Here is an 8,829-nt window from a genome sequence, read left to right as displayed (position 1 = left end):
AATGTATTAGTGTACCTTCAACATTAATTTTTTAAAAAGAGTTTGAGTTCTAAATTTTTCTCACTTTCCCTTTCCCCTCTCCCCTCTCCAAGACATCAAGCAATGGGATATTGGTTTTATATCTGCAATTATGTTAAACATATTTCCACACTAATCATATTGTGAAAAAAAGAAAGAGACTAAAAGGGAAAAAACAAAAAAAAAAAAATTAAAATGAGAATAATATGCTTTGATTTACATTCAGACTCCATAATGCTTTCTCTGGATAGCATTTTCCACCATGAGTGTTTTGGAAATTATCTTGGATAATTTTGTTGTGGAAGACTAAGTCTATCATAGTTGATCACTGCAGTTTTGCTATTACTATGTACAATGTTCTCCTGGTTCCGCTCATCAAATGAGCATCATTTCATGTAAATCTTTCCAGGTTTTTTTGAAATCTGCCTGCTTATCATTTCTCATACCACAATAATATTCTATTATATTCAAATACCACAACTTGTTCAGACATCGACCAATTGTTGGACATTCCTTCAATTTCCAATTCCTTGCCACCACAAAAAGAGTGTCTACAAATATTTTTGTACAAGTAGATTCTTTTTCATTTTTTTATGATCTCTTCAGGATACAGACCTACTAGTGGTATTGCTCAATCAAAGGGTATGCATTTTGGTTATCCTTTGGACATAATTCCAAATTTCTCTTCAGAATGGTTGGATCAGTTTACAACTCCACCAGAAATTCACTAAGGTTCCAATTTTCCCATATTTTCTCCACCATTTTTCATTTTCCTTTTTTTGTCACATTAGCCAATCTGATAGGTATGAAATAGTATCTCAGAGTTATTTAAATTTGCATTTCTTTGATTGTGACTTAGAGCATTTTTTAAAACAATAGTGTTTTACTTATAAAATATATGCAAAAATAGTTTTCAACATTCATCCTTGCAAAACCTTGTTTCAAATTTTTCTCCCTTCCTTTCCCCCATTGCCTTCCCCTAGATAGCAAGTAATCCAATATCCATGTAATATAAGTGCAATTCTTCTACACACATCTCTACTTTATCAAAGCATTTTTTCATTTAGACTATCAGTAGCTTTAATTTTGTCATCTGAAAACTGTCTGTTTATGTACCCTTTGATCATATATTGATTGGGGTATAACTTGTATGCTTATACAATTGACTCAGTTCTCTATATATTTTAGAAAAAGACCTTTATCAGAAACACTGCAAAAATTGTGTGCCAAGCTTTCTGTTTTCCTTCTGAAAATCTTGTATCCATTTTTTGCTTGTGCAAAAACATTTTAATATAATCAAAATTATCCATTTTACATTTTATGATGCTTTCTGTCTCATTGGTCATAAATTTTTTCCTTCACGGATCTGACAGCTCTTTGCTCTCATAATTTGCTTATTAATTTTTGATGTTTCCATGGTCCTTTATTTAATGTAATTTTTATTGCATTATGATGTGAAAATAATGCATTTAATATTTTTGCTTTTCTGTATTTAACTATGAAGTTTTTATGGACTAATAATATATGATTATCAATTTCTTAAAGGTGCCAAGTACAGTTGAGAAAAAGGTATAATCTTTTCTATTCTCATTCAATTATCTTCAGATGTCTTATGAGATCTATGTTATCTAGGAATCTATTAATTTCCTTGATTCTTGTTCTTGGTTAGATCTAATTCTGTGAGAGAAAGTTGAAATACCTTCATTATAGCTTTGTTACTTGCATCTATAATTCATAATAGCTCTTTAACATTTTGAATGATATAGCATTTGTTGCATATGTTTAGTATTGATACTACTTAATTATCTATGGCACATTTTATTAAAATGCAGTTTTCTTCCTTAACTCATTTAATTAAATCTCTTTTATTTTTAACTTTGTTAGAGATGATTGCTACCCCTACTTTTTCTTTTTTTATTTATTTTTTATTTTTTTATTTAATAGCCTTTTATTTACAGGATATATACATGGGTAACTTTACAGCATTAACAATTGCCAAACCTCTTGTTCCCATTTTTCACCTCTTACCCCCCCCACCCACTCCCCTAAATGGCAGGATGACCAGTAGATGTTAAATATATTAAAATATAACTTAGATACACAATAAGTATACATGACCAAAACATTATTTTGCTGTACAAAAAGAATCAGGCTCTGAATTATTGTACAATTAGCTTGTGAAGGAAATCAAAAATGCAGGTGTGCATAAATATAGGGATTGGGAATTCAATGTAATGGTTTTTAGTCATCTCCCAGAGTTCTTTTTCTGGGTATAGCTAGTTCAGTTCATTACTGCTCCATTAGAAATGATTTGGTTGATCTCGTTGCTGAGGATGGCCTGATCCATCAGAACTGGTCATCATCTAGTATTGTTGTTGAAGTATATAATGATCTCCTGGTCCTGCTCATTTCACTCAGCATCAGTTCGTGTAAGTCTCTCCAGGCCTTTCTGAAATCATCCTGTTGGTCATTTCTTACAGAACAGTAATATTCCATAATTTTCATATACCACAATTTATTCAGCCATTCTCCAACTGATGGACATCCATTCAGTTTCCAGTTTCTAGCCACTACAAAAAGGGCTGCCACAAACATTCGTGCACATACAGGTCCCTTTCCCTTCTTTATAATCTCTTTGGGATATAATCCCAGTAGTAACACTGCTGGATCAAAGGGTATGCACAGTTTGATAACTTTTTGAGCATAGTTCCAAACTACTCTCCAAAATGGTTGGATTCGTTCACAACTCCACCAACAATGCATCAATGTCCCAGTTTTCCCGCATCCCCTCCAACAATCATCATTATTTTTTCCTGTCATCTTAGCCAATCTGACAGGTGTGTAGTGGTATCTTAGAGTTGTCTTAATTTGCATTTCTCTGATTAATAATGACTTGGAGCATCTTTTCATATGACTAGAAATAGTTTCAATTTCTTCATCTGAGAATTGTCTGTTCATATCCTTTGACCATTTTTCAATTGGAGAATGGCTTGATTTTTTATAAATTAGAGTTAATTCTCTATATATTTTGGAAATGAGGCCTTTATCAGAACCTTTGACTGTAAAAATATTTTCCCAGTTTATTGCTTCCCTTCTAATCTTGTCTGCATTAGTTTTGTTTGTACAAAAACTTTTCAGTTTGTATAATCAAATTTCTATTTTGTGATCAGTAAGATCTCTAGTTCTGCTTTGGTCATAAAGACCCCCCTTCCACAGGTCTGAGGGTAAACTATCCTATGTTCCTCTAATTTATTAATAATTTATTCTTTTGCCGGGTCATGAACCATTTTTGACCTTATCTTGGTTCTAAAGTATGGATCAATCTGTTTCTCCATATTAGTTTCCAATTTTTCCCAGCAATTTTTATCAAACAGTAAGTTCTTTCCCAAAGCTGGGATCTTTGAGTTTTCAAAGACTAGGTTGCTATTTTGTTGACTATTTTCCCGAACCAATCATTCACTGATCAACTAATCTATTCCAATAATACCAAATAGTTTTGGTACTGCTGCTCATAATATAATTTTTAGATCGGTACAGCAAGCCCCATCATTTGATTTTTTCTTAATTCCCTTGAAATTTTGACCTTTTGTTTTCCATATGAACTTTTTGTTATTTTTTCAGGTCCCTTAAAAATAGTTTTTGGGGTCTGATTGGTTGCTAAATAAATAGATTAGTTTGGTAATATTTATCTTTATTATTTTGCTTTCCCCTATCAAAGGATTTAATATTTTTCCAATTGGTTAGATCAGACTTAATTTGTGTGAAAAGTGGTCTGTAATTTTGCTCATAAAGTTTCTGATTTTCCCTTGGCAGATAGATTCCTAAATATTTTATATTATCAGTAGTTACTTTAAATGGAATTTCTCTTGTAACTCTGACTGTTGGTTTTTTTAGTGATATATAAGAATTGATGACTTTTGGGTTTATTTTATAACCAACAACTTTGCTAAAGTTGGATTATTTTTTTTTTTTTTTTTCCTTTCTCACCCATTTTATTTAATTTTTTTTACAGGAATATACATGGGTAATTTACAGCATTAACAATTGAAACCCTTGCCAAATTTTTCACCCTTCCCCCCCCTCCCAAATGGGAGACCAGTAGATGAAATATATTAAAATATAACAAACAAAAGTATACATGAAAAACATTATTTTGCTGAACAAAAGAATCAGACTCTGAATTATTGTACAATTATTGTGAAAAAATCAAAAATCGGTGTGCATAAAATGGGATTGGGAATTCAATGTAATGGTTTTTAGTCATCTCCCAAGGTTCTTTTTCTGGGAACACAGTTCATTACTGCTCCATTAGAAAGATTTGGTTGATCTCGTTGCTGAGGATGGCCTGATCCATCAGAACTGGTCATCATCTAGTATTGTTGTTGAAGTATATAATGATCTCCTGGTCCTGCTCATTTCACTCAGCATCAGTTCGTGTAAGTCTCTCCAGGCCTTTCTGAAATCATCCTGTTGGTCATTTCTTACAGAACAGTAATATTCCATAATTTTCATATACCACAATTTATTCAGCCATTCTCCAACTGATGGACATCCATTCAGTTTCCAGTTTCTAGCCACTACAAAAAGGGCTGCCACAAACATTCGTGCACATACAGGTCCCTTTCCCTTCTTTATAATCTCTTTGGGATATAATCCCAGTAGTAACACTGCTGGATCAAAGGGTATGCACAGTTTGATAACTTTTTGAGCATAGTTCCAAACTACTCTCCAAAATGGTTGGATTCGTTCACAACTCCACCAACAATGCATCAATGTCCCAGTTTTCCCGCATCCCCTCCAACAATCATCATTATTTTTTCCTGTCATCTTAGCCAATCTGACAGGTGTGTAGTGGTATCTTAGAGTTGTCTTAATTTGCATTTCTCTGATTAATAATGACTTGGAGCATCTTTTCATATGACTAGAAATAGTTTCAATTTCTTCATCTGAGAATTGTCTGTTCATATCCTTTGACCATTTTTCAATTGGAGAATGGCTTGATTTTTTATAAATTAGAGTTAATTCTCTATATATTTTGGAAATGAGGCCTTTATCAGAACCTTTGACTGTAAAAATATTTTCCCAGTTTATTGCTTCCCTTCTAATCTTGTCTGCATTAGTTTTGTTTGTACAAAAACTTTTCAGTTTGGTATAATCGAAATTTTCTATTTTGTGATCAGTAATGATCTCTAGTTCTGCTTTGGTCATAAAGACCTTCCCCTTCCACAGGTCTGAGAGGTAAACTATCCTATGTTCCTCTAATTTATTAATAATTTCATTCTTTATGCCTAGGTCATGAACCCATTTTGACCTTATCTTGGTGTACGGCGTTAAGTATGGATCAATGCCTAGTTTCTGCCATATTAGTTTCCAATTTTCCCAGCAATTTTTATCAAACAGTAAGTTCTTATCCCAAAAGCTGGGATCTTTGGGTTTGTCAAAGACTAGGTTGCTATATTTGTTGACTGTTTTATCCCTTGAACCTAATCTATTCCACTGATCAACTAATCTATTCCTTAGCCAATACCAAATAGTTTTGGTAACTGCTGCTCTATAATATAATTTTAGATCTGGTACAGCTAAGCCACCATCATTTGATTTTTTTTTCATTAATTCCCTTGAAATTCTTGACCTTTTGTTTTTCCATATGAACTTTGTTGTTATTTTTTCTAGGTCATTAAAATAGTTTTTTGGGAGTCTGATTGGTATAGCGCTAAATAAATAGATTAGTTTAGGTAATATTGTCATCTTTATTATATTTGCTCGCCCTATCCAAGAGCATTTAATATTTTTCCAATTGGTTAGATCAGACTTAATTTGTGTGAAAAGTGGTCTGTAATTTTGCTCATAAAGTTTCTGATTTTCCCTTGGCAGATAGATTCCTAAATATTTTATATTATCAGTAGTTACTTTAAATGGAATTTCTCTTTGTAACTCTGACTGTTGGATTTTGTTAGTGATATATAAGAATGCTGATGACTTATGTGGGTTTATTTTATAACCAGCAACTTTGCTAAAGTTGTGGATTATTTCTAATAACTTTTTAGCAGAATCTCTGGGGTTCTCTAAGTATACCATCATGTCATCGGCAAAGAGTGATAATTTGGCTTCCTCATTGCCTATTCTTATTCCTTTAATCTCTTTCTCAGCTCTTATTGCTATAGCTAGCGTTTCTAATACAATATTAAATAGTAACGGTGATAGTGGGCAACCTTGTTTCACTCCAGATCTTATTGGGAATGGTTGCAGTTTGTCTCCATTACATATGATGCTTACTGATGGTTTTATAGATGCTGCTGATTATTTTAAGGAAAAGTCCATTTATTCCTATACTCTCAAGTGTTTTTAATAGGAATGGATGTTGGATTTTATCAAATGCTTTTTCTGCATCTATTGAGATGATCATATGGTTTTTGTTAATTTGGTTATTAACATGGCCAATTATATTGATAGTTTTCCTAATATTGAACCAGCCCTGCATTCCTGGTATAAATCCTACTTGATCATAGTGTATTATCTTGGAGATGATTTTCTGTAGTCTTTTTGCTAATATCTTATTTAAGATTTTAGCATCAATATTCATTAGGGAGATTGGTCTATAATTTTCTTTCTCTGTTTTCAGCCTACCTGGTTTCCTACTTTTTCTTTTTCACATCAGCTGAAGTATAATCAATTTCTATCCCAGACTTATTTTCATTATCTCTCATTGTTAAATGTTTCTCGTAAAAAAACTATTGTTAGGTTCTAGCTTTGGGTTCATTCTGCTATCCATTTCCATTTTATGTGTGAATTCATCCCATTCACATTCCAAGTTATAACTACTAGTTTTATTTTTCCCTTCATTCTATTTTATATAATTTCGGGCAGGTAGGTGGTACAGTGAATACAGTGCTAAACCTGGAGTCAGGAAGATTTGTCCGAGTTCAAATTTGTACAAGTCATTAACCTGTTTACCTCAGTTTCTTCATCTATAAAATGAGTTGGAGATGAAAACGGTAAACCACTCTAATATTTTTGCCAGCTCCTTTGCTCTTTGGAATATTATATTAATATTTAAATTGTTTCTTCCTAGTTGCTTTTAGTACTTTTTCCTTGACTTGGGAACTCCGAGTTTTCATTTTGGGAACTCTTTCAGGTAGTTATTGTTGAATTTTTTTTTCCTTTTGTTTCATCATTTTTTGTATGAAATCATCAGTTTCCCCTTGGACAATGCTAATTTTAAAGAAATTATCTCCTTCAGTAAGTTTTTAAATCTCTTTCCACTTGATTTTTTCCTTGCTTTTCTTTCATTACTTTATTTTCCAAATTTTTCCTCAATCTTTCTTATTAGATTTTTAAAAATTTGCTGTTGGATTTTGTTAGTGATGTATAAAAATGCTGAGGATTTATGTGGATTTATTTTGTATCCTGCAATTTTGCTAAAGTGGTGGATTATTTCTAGCAGTTTTTTAGTTGATTCTCTAGGATTCTCGAAGAATACTGTCATATTATCTGCAAAAATTGATAATTTGGTTTCCTCATTACCTACTTTAATTTCTTTAATCTCTTTTTCTTCTCTTATTGCCAAAGATAGCATTTCTAATACAATACTGAATAGTAATGGTGATAGTGGGCAATCTTGTTTCACCCCTGATCTTATTGGGAATGTTTCCAGTTTATCTCCATTATATATGATGCTTGCTCATGGTTTGAAATAAATGCTACTGACTATTTTAAAGAAAAGTCCATTTATTCCTATACTATCTAGTGTTTTTAATAGGAATGGATGTTGGATTTTATCAGATACTTTTCTGCATCTATTGAGATATTCATATGTTTTTGTTAATTTGGTTATTGATGTAGTCAATTATGCTAATAGTTTTCCTAATATTGAACCAGCCCTGCATTCCTAGTATAAATCCTACTTGGTCATGCTGTATTATCCTGGCGATGACTTTCTGTAATCTCTGTGCTATTTTGTTTAAGATTTTTGCATCAGTATTCATTAGGGAGATTACTCTATAATTTTCTTTCTCTGTTTTCATCCTACCAGGTTTAGATATTAGTACCATGTCTGTGTCATAAAAGGAATTTATTAGGAATCCTTCATTCCCTATTTTTTCAAATAATTTATATAGTATTGGAGTTGATTGTTCTTTAAATGTTTGGAAGAATTCGCATGTAAATCCATCTGGTCCTGGTCTTATTAGATTTTAAAATAAGTCCTTTTGAAGCTCTTTCAAGAACTGTTTAGGCTTGTGATCATTTTACCTATTTCTATGAAACTTTACAAAAAGCTGAGTTTAAACCCTAATCTCTATCATCAAAAAACTATAAAGGACCCTGTTCTTACTTTTCTTTTTCTCCTAAACGGCCTGTTTCTTGGCTATTAACTTAATGTCAGAATCAGGTTCTGCTCCTAGGTTGGAGAATATCTCAGGCTTCAGGGATTTCCTGTTATTTTCTAAGTTCTATCTGGGGACTTTTAACCTCTTGCTTCTTCCAGTGTTCTATAATCCAAAATTAGGTGTGGTCACTGTTCCTTTGGCTCATGTTACCTCATAAGTTACCTCAAATACTGGTATCACTGAGCCACCACCAGCACTGTGAGCATCCAAAAACATCTTTGTCCCCTGCAGTTCCTTAGGTGGCTCAAGCATTAGCTTATCCCTCCTGCCCTGGAATGCAGGGACTTAGTTTTCTTGCATTAACCACAACCAGCAAGGTCCTTGCTCTTTTGCCACCTCACCCATAGTCAGACCCTGGGACCCTGGTCTGGTCAGCACACCTAGACCCTAGTTTAGTCCCACAGAGACTCTCCCCAGCCCCCAC

This window comes from Sarcophilus harrisii, chromosome 1 (genome assembly GCF_902635505.1).
Source record: "Sarcophilus harrisii chromosome 1, mSarHar1.11, whole genome shotgun sequence".
Classification (NCBI taxonomy): Eukaryota; Metazoa; Chordata; class Mammalia; order Dasyuromorphia; family Dasyuridae; genus Sarcophilus; species Sarcophilus harrisii.
Note: the sequence above shows the minus strand (reverse complement) of the source record.